The sequence below is a fragment of the Odocoileus virginianus genome, chromosome 8 (genome assembly GCF_023699985.2).
Source record: "Odocoileus virginianus isolate 20LAN1187 ecotype Illinois chromosome 8, Ovbor_1.2, whole genome shotgun sequence".
In the NCBI taxonomy this organism is placed as follows: Eukaryota; Metazoa; Chordata; class Mammalia; order Artiodactyla; family Cervidae; genus Odocoileus; species Odocoileus virginianus.
Window position 1 is genome coordinate 49,394,818 of NC_069681.1, and position 15,618 is coordinate 49,410,435.

At 37.9% G+C, this 15,618-nt stretch overlaps 1 long non-coding RNA gene across 1 annotated transcript; it reads left to right on the top strand.

The window, feature by feature from the left end:
• Positions 1–712: 712 nt before the first annotated feature.
• Positions 713–12,767, top strand: LOC139036246 (uncharacterized). The gene is made up of 3 exons (XR_011488950.1): positions 713–791; positions 2,801–2,896; positions 12,391–12,767. It is a non-coding gene; the product is annotated as an uncharacterized lncRNA (long non-coding RNA).
• The last annotated feature ends 2,851 nt before the right edge of the window (positions 12,768–15,618 follow it).

Consider the following 15,618-nt stretch of genomic DNA (forward strand, 5'->3'; position numbering starts at 1 on the left):
CAATAAACATAATAACATTACTACCCCCCTATATCTATACAAGGATTAAAAGAGGAAATACATAAAATATGCATAGCATAGTGCCCAGCACATAGCAAATTCAGTAAAAGCCAATTCTTATTTAGATCATGTTAATAGTCATGTGTTTAATCTCTTTAACTTAGACTTCAAACTCCTAGAAGACAGGGGCATGTCTTCTCTCAATATATATTATCTTTACGACTTAGCATATTGCTGGACATACAGAGAACACTCAATTTATAATTGTGGAATCATCCATGGTCAACATTATCTTTTGAAATACATAATGATAATGCCACTAGCATGTTGTTATTTTCTTAAAATGTTTACTGAACATCTGTGTGGTGGTACCAGTCATTATTCTAAGAACATGAAATATATTAGCATATAATGCAGGAAGGGGAAAAAGCCCCTTCAGTTATACAGATTATCAAAACCGAAATTTCCTTATCTTTGGATTCAGATTTATCATGCTTCCTTCAATGAGAATTCTCTAAAAATTTATAGCTTGAAATCTTCTGCAGTATCACAATAAGATAACTTATCTTGTTAGAATTGCAAATAGGCTCTAAACTAAACCACACCTATCTTTCCTGAGAATAAAGTCCTCAAATATCAGTGCCTCTTTAATGTCAGGATATGTCACAGTAGATGCTTTGTTCACATAGCATGCAGTAATAGAATGACCGTACAGAAGGTTCTTTGGGAGCAATAGAGGAGCTGTTTATCTAGGGCCAAGAGAGTCAACTCAGTCACATGAGCATGGAGGGGTATGTACTATTCACCACATTACAGCCAGAAGGATACCTTTAAAACACTGCATGTTTGACCACTCCCCTGCTCAAAACTTCTAATGACTTTCCATTACAGTCCAGATGAAACCCAAATTTTTACCTTGACCCTTTGTTATTTCTTCATTTTCATTCCCTGCCAAGTCTTTTCTTTTTCCACTCAAAATACAAACCCCATCAGGGAAAGTATCACTTCATTGATCCCTTTATCCTCAATTCTCAAAACAATGCCTGGTTGAATATATATAGAAGCTGTTAATTTGTATCTGTTAAATAATGAACTGATGATGATCAAAAAGACCCCTGTTTTAGTTCTTTTCTGTAAATGAGGGTGATTCCTCAGGACAACCTACACACATGGCATTAGTTGACATTAATTAGCTTCATAGTTTCAGGAACACTATGCACAGTGAATTTAATAGCAGTGGACTTCAAAGAGAGGTACATTCACCAGGTGAGGTACAAGGAGCCCTTACAAAGTTTTACATAACCTCTACAGTGCAGACACTCTGTCTTCCATTTAAAATTGCATCCAGAGTAAACAGAGTTTTCTGGAGCTCAAACTCAGCTGCCAATGTATCAGGAGGGGGAGTCTGGCAGACAAATTTTATGAATGCATTATGGTTGGGTTTTGGCAGGATTTGGGCTTCCCCGGTGCTTCAAGGTTAAAGAATCTGCCTGCAGTGCGGGAGACCTGGGTTTGATCCCTGGGTCAGGAAGAAACCCTGGAAAAAGGAATGGCAACCCACTCCGGTATTCTTGCCTGGAGAATTCCATGGACAGAGAAACCTGGCAGGCTACAGTCCATGGGGTTGCAAAGAGTTGGACCCGACTGAGCAACTGACACTAACACAGCCTAAATTTGGTAATACTTGAGGCTAGAAGGCTATTGAGTGTATATTTTCTTCAATCACAGAAAGGTAGATTCTACTGCACTTTGCAAAAAAGAAATGTAACACAGGAAGATCTGTGTCTTCATGTGTCTGTTCACAGTGATAGATGGTTTATAGGCTAGATTCTGAAATATAAATACCTAGGTTTAAATAACCACGGCCCCACTGTGTTGCTCTATGATTTTGCACGACCCAATCATTAAAATGGTAGTATGTAACTATTTGTTTTGTTGTTAACTGTTGTTTTGTTCATTTTAAGGAAACTAAAAATTACCTAATCATTGTGCTCCACAACAGACCTGGCACGTAAAAGCCTCTCAATAGATGTTAGCTAGTAATATTTCCCTATATGCTCTTACATATTCTTTGGAAGAGTCTAGGCTATTTGCATTCATGACTTTTACAAGTCTACATAACTTTAGAGTTCTTTTTCCTATTGCCTTTTTCAATTTTAATAGCAACTACCTTCTTTAAAAAGTGCCTGCTAAGTTGCTTCAGTCATGTCCAGTTCTGCAACCCTATGGACTGTAGCCCACCAGACTCCTCTGTCCATGAGATTTGTCAGGCAAGAATACCAGAGTGGGTGGCCATTTCCTTCTCCAGGGGATCTTCCCAGCCCAGGGATTAGTCTCTTACATCTCGTTCATTAGCAGGGGGGTTCTTTACCATTAGTGCTACCTGCGAAGTCCCTTAAAAAGAGAGACAGCTATTTTGTTTTTTTTAATATTTGCCTTATCAAGCAAATTGCTAAATTAATTTTCAAATCTAGAATTATGGACATATTGGTTCAAAATCATTTCATGTTTAAGTTACTGACCATCACCAAATTAAGTTAATGTCTAAAATTCAAAAAAGCATTGACACATATTTTCCACCTGCAACACTAGGAAACATATTGACAGAGAAATCACATTTGATTTGTCAGGTCTGTCTTAAATGAGAGGAAAGCACAGGCACATAAGTATTGGAGCACGAGGCTTATGCCGTACAACAGGTTCTCAACTATTTTCCCTGAATCATAATCTAACATCTTATATTCCTTTTCACCTAAACTAGCTAAAGCATTCACTTGTAATAGAATCTGCTTTATTTCAGCAACAGTGATTAACCTGCCTGTTTGGACAGCGGCTGCAGTAAATCCAGGAGACTGATAGGGATGAAGACACTAGTACATCTGCAAATGAAACTTCAGTGAGTTAATCAAGGTTTATTAACTGTCATGTGCAATAAACCAGTTGGGATGTTGTTCAAAAAAACATAGACAATAAATAAGTCTTCTTTCCCCTTATTAAATAATTATATTTGGGGAATATAGCAATAGGGGTTTTACATATCTGGGAATATATTAAAATAAGTTTTTAAGAATATCAAGAATTCAATTCTCAAAAAATTAAGAACATAAAATACTAAAAATAATTCAATTAACATATCTATAACTTGTTCTCCCTCAATAAATTAGGAATATATGTTTGATCAGATATTAGATATAATATATTGATTAAATATTATGTATTTTGTTGTTCATTTAGTCATAATTCATGTCTGACTGTTTTGCAACTCCATGGACTATAGCCCTCCATATTCTTCTGTCCATGGGTTTTCCCAGGCAAGAATGCCAAAATGGGTTGCCATTTACTTCTCCAGGGGATATTATATATTAGGAATATTGATATATACATATATATAGTTACTTATTGTGTTAAATATGTAGCATTTTTATGTTACCTATTTTATATGTAACATATATTCACATTTTATATGTACTTTATATGTAACATATTTTATATGTAACATTTATTTTATATGTAACATTTATTCATATCTTATATGTAACCTTTATTTTATATCCTTATAATATTATCACACATAATAGTATATAATAATACCATATTCATATATTTTATATGTATTTTATGTATAACCTATTCATATTTTTTATGTAACATTTATTTTATATCCTTATAATACTATCACACATTAATAGTATATAATAATAATACCATATTCAAATATAGAAATATTGAGGGGTAAGTATCCTGAAGGAAATGATGAACTAGCATTTGAAGAGGCAATGGATATAAATTATTAGGGATATATTTTCCCAGAGGTAATCACATAAAAAGCATTTTTTGTCTTTTTTTAAATTAATTCTTACCAGAGCAATGGTTATAGTTGCCATCACAAATTGCAATGTTGTGTTAATTTCTGCTGCATGGCAAAGTGAATCAGCTGTGTGTGTGTGTGTGTGTGTGTGTGTGTGTGTGTGTGTATTTCCTCCTTTTTTGGATTTCCTTTCTATTTGGGTCACCAAAGAGCATTGAATAGTTTCCTGTGCTATACAATAGGTTCTCAGTTATCCATTTCATACATGGTAGTGTATATATGCCAATCCCAATCTCCCAGTTCATCCCATTTCTCTTGTCCCCTTGGGATCCATAAATTTGTCCTCTATGTCTGTGTGTATATTTCTGCTTTGCAAATAAACTCATCAGTATCATTTTTCTAGATTTCACATATAAGTGATATTATATGATATCTGTTTTTCTGACTTACTTCACTCTATATGACAGTCTCTCGGTCCATCCACATCTCTGCAAATGGCACAGTTTTGTTTATTTTTATGACTGAGAAATATCTGGATATTAACAGCTTATTTTGAAGATAAAGAGAAAGTAAAGTCCAGTGCTGTAAAGAATAATATTGTATAGGAACCTTGAATGTTAGGTCCATAAATCAAGGTAAATTGGAAGTGGTCAAACAGGAGATGGCAAGAATGCCCATTGACATTTTAGGAATCAGTGAACTAAAATGGGCCAGAATGGGCAAATTCAATTCAGATGACCACCAATATCTATTAATGTGGGCAAGAATCAATTAAAAGAAATTGAGTAGCCCTCATAGTCAACAGGAGTCTGAAATGCAGTACTTGGGTGCAATCTCAAAAACAGAATGATCTTGGTTCATTTCCAAGGCAAACCATTTGCTACCAGAGTAATTCAAGCCTATCCCCCAACCACTGATGCCAAGGAAGCTTAAGTTGACCAGTTATATGAAGACTTACAAGACCTTCTACAACTAATACCAAAGAAAGATGTCCTTTTCATCATAGGAGATTGGAATGCAAAGGAGGAAGTTGAGATACCTGGAGTTACAGGCAAGTCTGATTGGAATGCAAAGTAGGAAGTCAAGAGATACCTGGAGTTACAGGCAAGTCTGACCCTGAAGTACAAAATGAAGCAGGGCAAAGGCTAACAGTTTTGTCAAGAGAACATACTGGTCATAACATCCTTTTCCAACAACCCAACAGACGACTTTACACATGGACATCACTGGATGTTCAATACCAAAATCATATTAATTATATTCTTTGCAGCCAAAGATGGAGAAGCTCTATACACTCAGTAAAAACAAGACTGGAAGCTGACTGTGGCTCAGATCATGAACTCCTTATTTCAAAATTCAGACTTAAATTGAAGAGTCAGGAAAACCACTAGGCCATTCAGGTATGACCTAAATCAAATCCCTTATTATTACACAGTAGAAGTGGCAAATAGATTCAGGGGATTAGATTGAGTAGATAGAATGCCTGAAGAACTATTGACAGAGGTTCATAACACTGTACAGGAGGTGGTGACCAAAACGATCCCAAAGAAAAAGAATTGCAAGAAGGAAAAGTAGTTGTCTGAGGAAGCTTTTCAAGTAGCTGAGGAAGAAGAGAAGCAAAAATTAGGGGAGAAAGGGGAGGATATATCCAATTGAATGCAGAATTCCACAGAATAGCAAGGAGAGATGAGAAAGACTTTTTAAGTGAACAATGCAGTGAGGTAGAGGGAAAAAATAAAATAGGAAAGACTAGAGATCTCTTCAAGGAAATTAAGAGATACCAAGGGAATATTTCATGCAAAGATGGGGACAATAAAGGGCAGAAATTATAAGGACCTAACAGAGGCAGAAGAGGTTAAGAAGAGCTGGCAAGAATACACAGAGCTATACAAAAAACGTGTTAATGACCAGGATAACAATGGTGGTATGTATGCTCACTCACCTAGAGCCAGACATCCTGGAGTGTAAAGTCAAATGGGCCTTAGGAAGCTTTATGACAAATGGAGTCAGTGGAGGTGATGGAATTCCAGCTGAGCTATTTCAAATCCTAAAATATGATGCTGCAAAAATGCTGCACTCAATATGCCAACAAATTTGGAAAAGTCAGCAGTGGCCATAGGACTGGAAAAACTCAACTTTCATTCCAATCCCAAAGAAGGGCAAAGCCAAGGAATGTACAAACTATCTCATAATTGTGGTTTTTTCACATGCTGTCAAGATAATGGTCAAAATTCTTCAATTTAGGCTTCAACAATATGTGTACCAAGAACTTCCAGATGTACAAGCTGGGTTTAGAAAATGCAAAGGAACCAAAGACCAAATTGCAGACATTTTTTTGGGTCATAGAAAAAGCAAGGGAATTCTTAAAAAAATCTATTTCAGCTTGAAAGACTATGCTAAAGCCTTTGACTGTGTGGATCACAACAAACTGGAAAATTCTTGAGATGGGAATACCAGACCACCTTACCTATCTCCCAAGAAACCTGTATGTGGGTCAAGAAGCAACAGTTAGAACATTACATGTAAAAAATGACTGGTTCAAAATTGGAAAAGGAGTATGTCAAGGTTGTATATTGTCACCCTGCTTGTTTAACTTATTAAGCTCAGCAAAATGCTAGGCTGGATGACTCACAAGCCAGAATCAAGATTTCTAGAAGAAATATCAACAACCTCAGATATGCAGATAATACCACTCCAATGGCATAAAGTGAAGAGGAACTAAAGAGCTTCTTGATGAGGGTGAAAGAGGGGAGTGAAAAAGCTGGCTTAAAACTCAACATTCAAAAAACTTAGATGATGGCATCTAGTCCCATCACTTCATGGCAAATAGAAGGGGGAAAAGTGGAAATGGTGACAGATTTCATTTTTGGGGACTCCAAAATCACTGCTGATGGCGACTGTAGCCATGAAATTAAAAGCAGCTTACTCCTTGGTAAGAAAGCTATGACAAAGCTAGACAACACATTAAAAAGCAAAGACATCATTTTATTGACGAAGTTCTATATAGTCAAACCTATGGTTTTTCCATTAGTCATGTACAGATGTGAGAGTTGGACCATAAAGAAAGCTAAATGCCAAAGAATTGATGCTTTTGAACTGTGGTATTGGAGAAGTTGCTTGAAGTCCCTTGGACAGCAGAAAGATCAAACCAGTCAATCCTAAAGGAGATCAACCCTAAAAATCCATTGTAAGGATTAAGGCTGAAGCTGAAACTACAATACTTTAGCCACCTGATGTGAAGTGCTGATTCACTGAAAAGATCCTGATGATGGGAAAGACTGAAGGCAAAAGAATGGGTCAGCAGAGGATGAGATGGTTAGATAGACTCACTGACTCAATCAATGGACACGAATTTGAGCAAACTCCCAGAGATACTGAATATCGGAGATACTGGCGTACTGCAGTCCATGGGGTTGCAAATAGTAGGATGTGGCTTAGGGACTGAACAGCAGCAAAGGAATAAAGAAGTGAAACCAGGGAAGACAAAGTGCAAAGCGGACACTGTCACTTGGCTCTTTGACCTTTCTTTGGTTGGGGAATTTAGGAGCCCAGCCTATGACACCTGATTCCAAACCATCTCTCCTGAATGGCAAGGAAGAAGGACATTCTACTTCCATCCTCTCTGACTGTCACAGGACCCTTATTGATTCAGAGCTGTTCCTAGGTGTTTTCAAGTTCTTAGCATTCCCAATGTGCCATAATGGTGGCAAAGTGGACTCAAGAGTGTCAAAGCAGTCTCTTGCAACATGAAAAACCCTCAGCAATAAAATGCTCATTATGGGGGTTGGAAGTTAGACCTGCAGATTCTGCAGATTCAGGGTGAGAGGATAAGGATCTGCTACACTGCACGGATCCACATGTGCCAATACATCCTGGCATTGATCCCTCCAGAATGGTAACTTCTCAAGTTCTTCATTAAAAAAAAAAAAAGGAAGTAGAGAAGAAGGCAAGGGAGGAGAGGATTGATGCAGGTGGCGATCATTTTCTGGCTGGTTGAAATCTTGTTGCATCTCCTGGAGGAAGTATCCATCTTGGGAATAGCGGACTGTATCCTGGTAAACCTAACATAGCTGATGGGAATTAGAAATTGACCAGTTGGGTCACTAGGGGACAGGGTGGTAGGGGGCCACTGCTAGATCCATGCTTTGTGTCCTGGACAATGGTTATATACACCTGGACCTACAAGGGATACAGCGCCATGAAATGAGGAACTTGACATGCATCAGTTCAAACTTCAGGGTGTCTGTGTGTGTGCTCAGTTGCTGAGTCCTGTCTGACTGTTTGTGACCCCATGGATTGTAGCCTGCCTGGCTCCTCTAGCCATGGGCTATCCCAAGCAAGAATACTGGAATAGGTTGCAATTTCCTACTCCAGGGGATCTTCCCAATTCAGGGATTGAAGCTCCATCTCCTGAAACTCCTGCATTGGCAGCAGATTCTTTACCACTGAGTCACATGGAAAGCCCTAAACTTCAGGGTGTCTTCCCTCAGCTGGCACATCCTATGATGCCTGAGAACTACTAGAATATGACTATGTTAATTTGCCAACTGTCCACCTCCCTGTCAGTGAAAGTTCTTTTTCTATTTTTTTTTTCTGTGTGTAAAGGACAATGTTATATGAGATCATAATAGGATGATAAATAAGGAACTCTATAAACTCTTGGATGTTGGTGCTATACGTAGGAACTCTAGTCAAGAAAGGCAAAACCAAACCCAGAAACTGTGTTAACATAAGTCAAAATGGAATTCTCAACTCCAGTAAGGAATGGATTTAATGCAGTTAACTTGTCACCAAGGATTTGAAAGTCAAACAAAAGCTAGGGAAGTCTCACTGAGAAAGCTTTTTGCACTGAGGTATCCAAAATAACCATCCCTGATCACAATGGCTAGAGCATTATTGATCCATTTTGCAGGTCCTTGGAGAGCTGAGCACAGAGGCTGGATGACCTCTCCTGGATAGTTTTTAGGGTCTCCTTGGTGAGCAGTCCTTCCTGACATGAGAGGACATATCTCTGTTCTCAATTCCATAGGACCATCCACATGTTTACCAGCCAGGCTACATAATCTCTAACTTCTAGTAGTCTTTCTGGCCTATGAACAGTATGCCAAGATGATCAGAACTCCTTAGGAGTTCTCTCAGGCTTCTCTCCCTCCAAAGTTGATGTCTGGGGGCACTGCTCAGAGCTCTATCTACTGGGAAGTTTACTCCTCATCACAGATTTGGAGGGCCACCTCTATGTGATACTCTGAGAATTCATGCACCCCTTTTTTCCTGCACCTTAAGATTGAACAATGCCATTCATGAACCAGGAAATTTTTTTCCTACTTTTCCATCACCTGGTCATACATAAAATATTATAGGGCCACAGTATGATCTAAAAAGCAGATGCAACAGAGGCTAGTGACATGGGTACATGAGTCACCTAATCTAACTTGTGTCCACTGGACCTTCTCAGGACCAAAATATGTATGCACTATTTCATTTGTGTAATGAATTGATGCTCTGCCAGTTAAGCCTTATGACTTGACAGGTCTTTCATATTCAGCTAAAGATGGGAGACTTCAAATGCAGAGTTATTTTTTTGACTCATACTTTTGCTTTCAGTCTCTACTAGATTCCAGTAGCATTTCAGGATCTACTTTTTTACAGGAGGAATAGTTTTTGCTGCTGCAGGCATGGCCTTTTTTCAGGAACATGGAAAAATTTATAATAACTACAGTTTAGTTCTTTTGAGGAGTATAGGATTTCAAAACCTCCAACAAGGCATTCCTGTATACCATGATCACTGATAGTAACTTGGGATCCCCTGGGTCATGAGGTCTAATTGATAAGGCTACAGATAGTATAGTCTGGATCTGCTGCAAAACCCTTCTCCTCCTGTACTCATTCAGAGCACACAACTTTTCAAGGCACCAATACATAGTTTAGAGCAATCTTTTCAAGTGTGGTATATGCACTCCTCAGAATTCAAAGAAATTTGCAAGTGCTAGACCTTTTTGCAACAGATGCAAGCTTGTTCTTTATTTTGGAAATAAATACTTGTTATTTTGAAAATTGTGATATGATGGAGACCTTTAACACTAAATCTTGTAAATCTACCAAGACGGCATTAATCTCTGCCATCTGCCTGGATATAATATCACTTCTAATTTGTTACCATGACCTAGGTGGAGGAATATAATACTAGGACCTTCACTTGGATCTTCTGTTTTATTCTTATTTAACACATCTTGGGATAAATGAGAAGATTCTTACAACTCTCAGTCTGTCCATCCCAATTACAGACTAAGGTAACAGAGAACTGAACTTAGGGTTGATGGCCCAGTGGTCTCTTTGAGAGATGAACTTGAACCAGAGAGCCACATATCTCCTAGGCTCCATAAACTCCCACAGTACAAAGGGAGATGATAGTGTTTTAAAAAGAGTACAGGGGATTCATTTAAAATTATTAGTGCAGAGATTTATACTTCCAACTTGGTTTGTTTCTGACTTGTGGCCATGAGACTATAGTATACTATATAAAATATCCATCAGTGCTTCAAAGCTAATTGGATGTAAATCAAGACAGGAAAACAAATTCACAGTAAGACACTTGACTAATACCTCTAAATGAGCTATTATAGCCAAAAATCACTGGGGAATTTTCTGTACACATACACACACAAACTACAATCACTATTTTAGATGATTGGCTGGGACTCATTTATAATCATCAATAACAATTATATTGTAGGAACTGGAATAGTAGTATATTTACTAGTGGTATATATAATAGTGGGGATTTCCAGGTGGCTCAGTGGTAAAAAATCTCCTGCCAATGCAGGAGATACAGGAGAAATGGGTTCAATACCTGGGTCAGAAAGATTCCCTGGAGGAGGAAATGGCAACCCACTCCAGTATTCTTGCCAGGAATAAACTCACGTACAGAGGAACCTGGTGGGCTACACTCCATAGGGTCGCAAAGAGTTGATCACAACTGAGAACACACATGTGTATGTAATAGTATAATATTTCACATGAAAGTGAAAGTCGCTCAGTTGTGTCTGACTCTTTGCAACCCCATGGTCTGTAGCCCATCAGGCTCCTCTGTTCATGGAATTTTCCAGGCCAGAGTACTGGAGTGAGTAGCCGTTCATTCTCCGGGACACCTTTCCAACCCAGGGATTGAACTCAGGTCTCCTGCATTGCAGGCAGATTCTTTACCAACTGAGCTACCAGGGAAGCCCACAGTAGAAGTTATATTTTGAATGGTTACTGAACTAAAAATTACACATTTAATATAGTCATCAAAATCTGTTTATCTGTAAATGAGAACAGTATCTAAAATATTACAATCCCTCAACTTGGACTCCTCCCTGATTTTACAAAGAGATCAGAATTTACATTCCTTAGAGAATACTGCTATGGAGCTACCAACTCTACATAGTCCTAGCTCTCACAGAATCAGAATAAAAGGAAAAATGCAATGTGAAAGGAAATGTCTCCTATTAACATTAAAAAATTGGCACATGCCTGGATAACTAGGCCTTACAGGAAAATAATATAGCCAAAGAATTCATACATACACACACACACAAATAGAAAGTAACTTCCTTGTCTGAAAATGTGTAACCACTCCTTCTACATAAAAAAACAAAAACTGAAAAATTTCACCCAGTTAAGTCATAAGAGTAATAATAGCAACAACGAAAACAACCTAGCAGCTAAAGAACTAATTTAGAGATTTACCAGTATTCCTGAGTTATGAGCTTCTGGCATCTGTAAGCTACCTCACTTTAGAAAATTAATTTCATGCTTGCCTACTCCCGTAAAATTCCTGACTGATGGGTCTCATCGAGGTTTGGAATGATCAAGGAAATATCAGAATTGTGGTTGAATAAAGCCAAGAGAAAAGCGGTCAACATCCCAGCAGTCAGTGATCTCTCTCTCTCTATTTTTCAAAAACAAAAAAAAAAAGCTAAATTGGGGACATCAAAGTAGGGATGTTAGGTGTAAACTTTGGCTTATTAAGAGATAAAAACAGAGAACTTTCATTTATATCAGGGAAAAGGGCCTTCATTTTAGGCAATACACCCTTCAGATATTATTTAGAGAAATGTTTATTAAAATATGAAAGGTAACATAAAGACTTGTTTAAAGTTTACTTAAGTTTAGATTTCACATCTATAACACTTCTTAGCATTTTCTGGACCAGTATTATCTATCATAATTCTGTATGGTATATTCTGTTATCCTTCAAACATATTTAAAAAATGCCATAGAGAGCATTACTTTTCTTACTTTTACTGCAAAATCTCTACATAATAAAAGGAAACAAATAAGAACTGTAAAGACAATAAACAGGATGATATTAGAGAAATGAACATGCTGCCACGTCTGTCTAAATTTGGGTGGGAAATATGGGTCATATATACCTGGTAGATACTTAGAAGACTATGTAGTTCAGATTGATAATATAGGATCTTTGTTGAGCTTCCAAAAGAAAATAAATGAGGTTTTCATGAGAGTGGAGAATTGATAATGTCCAGGATTTACACAAGGGCAGCATTTGCCTGAGGTTTTGTCTATCAACTCCACTGCAGAACACTCATCTAAGAGGGATGAGCGTGAACCTGCACCGCTCAGACTGCCCATCAACCGAAGACACGTCTGGCTGAAGAAATGTCGGCAACAGATGGGCTCCTATTTTCAGTTGCTTCTGGATCAGCTCAGCGACAGAAAGTTGCTTTGCCTGAGGCCTTGCCCTGGAGTGCAGGGCAGTAGGAGGGAAAGGCAGCTTACATCCCATGACAGCAAAGTGGGCTACAAAGAAATGGACACTGCAGACCAACTTGGCACAACTCCTTTGGGCAGGTCTCACTGCCGGACTCCCTAGAGGCTGGCTAAGTCTTGCTCAGAGGCTCCATCATTATTCAGTTCCTCCCTCTGCTCAAACTCCCTCCCGTTTCCTTTCCTTCACAGGTGCTGCTCATTAATAAAGATTTTATACCCAAATCCACCTCAGTGTCTGCTTCTAGAAATCTAAGCCATCACACAAATATTCTTGCGTGTCTAATTCTAAAGGGTTCCTTGGAACCACACTGGGCTGTGACTGAACATTTCTTTCTGGTTTCTATCCTTCTCTGATGGTCCATGAAAAGAAACGGTTTTGAGAAATTAGGAGAGAAAAGTGCACAGTATCACAAACACAAGCCAACTCTGGAAAGATGTACTTTTATATACAGTATTCACTTTCAAGCTATGCCTCATCCGGTTTCTCTTTCCCAATTTCCACATCTGCTCTCATTCAGCTCTTCTGCCTCAAGAACTTCTGTGGGTATTTTGGGATTAAAATGTTGTTTGCTAGATACATTTCTACATCTTCTCCTGGGCGCTGAAAGTTCAGAGTGATTCATGCAACATCACAATTAAATGATTCCACTTGAGGTAAGCTCCTGTACCTTTCTATCACTCCTTCTTGCTGGTATCTTTTCAGTACCTTATTATTTCACACGCAGGAAGAGTTATAAAATTCAGTTTGGGTAAATTCACCAGAGTTGAATTTTATAACTTCTCACATGGCAGTTTCTGAGATTTTTCTTAAGTGTACATCCTCATCTGGGTTTCATACAGTTTATCATTTTCTGGGACATGCTCTGGAGAAAGCATTGAACAACTCTTACTTTTTGCCTGAAGAAAGCAGAGGACCCTGCCCATGTTTATAACAGCTGACTCTACAAGATGCACCCATGTAGGTGCTAACGCCCCCACCCGTGGCTTGTCACTATTGAATTCTCTCTCTCTGCTCTCCAAGCAGTTCTGGCCATTTGGGCCAATGTTCTGAACATCCATGAATTTGTATTTAAGAGTTACCATTACATGTGCGTCACCTGCTAGACACTCTGCTAAGTCCTCTATCTATACAGCATCATTTTAAAATTAATTATATACCATATATACACACATAATAAAATCTATCCCTCAGTCCCTCAGTTGGCTGGCCCAGTATCTTTCATTGTCCATTCTTACCAATGTGTGCTAATTTTTCAAGAGCAATTTAATATTTTAACCCAACAAGATTTTATTATCCATGCCCATTCTTCCAGGGGAGGAAACCAAATTTCTGAGAGGTTAAATATTAATATTTCTCCCAATGTCACCTAGCCAGGAGGTGAAAAAAAATCAGGATTTAAGCCAGGTCTTTCTGACTCCAAAAAGCATTCTCATAACCACTTTGTTTGTCTACCCAAAGGTATTTGAGTAAATAGAATCTCCAGGTTCCTTGTGATAGCAGCTAGGCTCAATGCTAAGTCATACGGTCCTTTTGTTCACATTTTAAAAAGGTGTCTCTTCCTTAAGAATGTCATATTTCAGAATATTGTTAGAATGTATTAATCCTGTTCCATCAAAACACATTCCTATCATCTCTCAAAAACTTTTCCCCAAAACATCCACATCACTGAGGTCTATGTTATGAATAGCTTCCTCTAGCATTACACAGTGTACAGCTAGCCCAACTGTACATAGCAGCTATAATGCTGCACATACGCTTTTAATTTCAAGCTTCAGCAAACGGTAAGTTTGATAGTTTCCCAAAGGGTCATGATGAACACATTTCAGCAAAAGGGTGAGAAATAAGTTCAACACACTTACTATTCCTTATAAAAGAAGAAGAGGTTAAGCCTGTTCCTTGCACCAAAAGGCATGTAGAACATAGAGCTGGCAGCAGAGAAAATTCAGAGATGCTTGGGAAGCTTAAGGAGTATGAGAAGAAGGAATCTGGTCATATTAATGAATAACTAGAGGCAGGGATTTTACAGCACACACTAGAGGGAAGCTTATCCTAAGAGAGCAATTCCTGAAGATATAACATTCAAAGTGAATTTTGATTAATTGTAGATGTAGAAATCTAGAATTTTAATAAAAGGCTAATAAGAATATTCATATAGGGAAGGGGCATCTCAGATCCCATTATTGTTGTACAATAATACAAGACCAACAAAATGGAAACAAAGCAAGAAAAGAAATATAAATGGAACAAAACAAGAAAAGTAAAAGGCATCCCTTAGCTAAAATGCTTTTAATAAATGTTGGTAAGATATAATTGAATGTTCAGGTCAAATTCCACCAAAACTTACATAAATATATGTTTAGTCCTCAATTCCCTGTTAAGGATCTCTGCAGGTCTATAAAACTAATATTTATACTTGACAAAATTTGTAGTTAAATAAGCCTGAGTTGTTATTATAGGAGAGAAGTATCATAAGCTGAATGGACTGCACCTGACTACTATAGCTGCCTTGATCCTGGAAGCCAAGGTGAGCAGTTCAGGTAAGGTGAGCATTATCCCACGATGAATTATCCTTTATTACAGAACACACTCAACTTTGAATAGGCTAAACATTGCACATCATTCAAAAATAAAAGTCACAGTTCCTGTTCTAAAGTAGAAGGACTCATCTTAGAGCAGGTGGTGGTTAGCAAAAACTCATGAGCATCCAGCAACTTCCAACTAGCCTTCTGTGAAAACACATGAAAAGGAAAATGCATAAAGCATCAAAAAAGTAGGGCTATCAAACCAGAATGGAAACCACCACCAGTGGCTCATCTCTAAAAGGTCAGAGCCCTTGTTCAGTGTTGGACTGTCATTCCCTAACTGTGTATATGTTGTTTTAAATAATTTCTCTGATGACAATGAATTTCATGTTTATTATAGAAAACAGATAAATATCAATAAGGAAACTATAGTTTCCCCATATTCTACAACTAGGAACCATAATGCAGTCCACTTGATCTACTAGTTCATATTATTGTTTTAGTTGAATTTGATT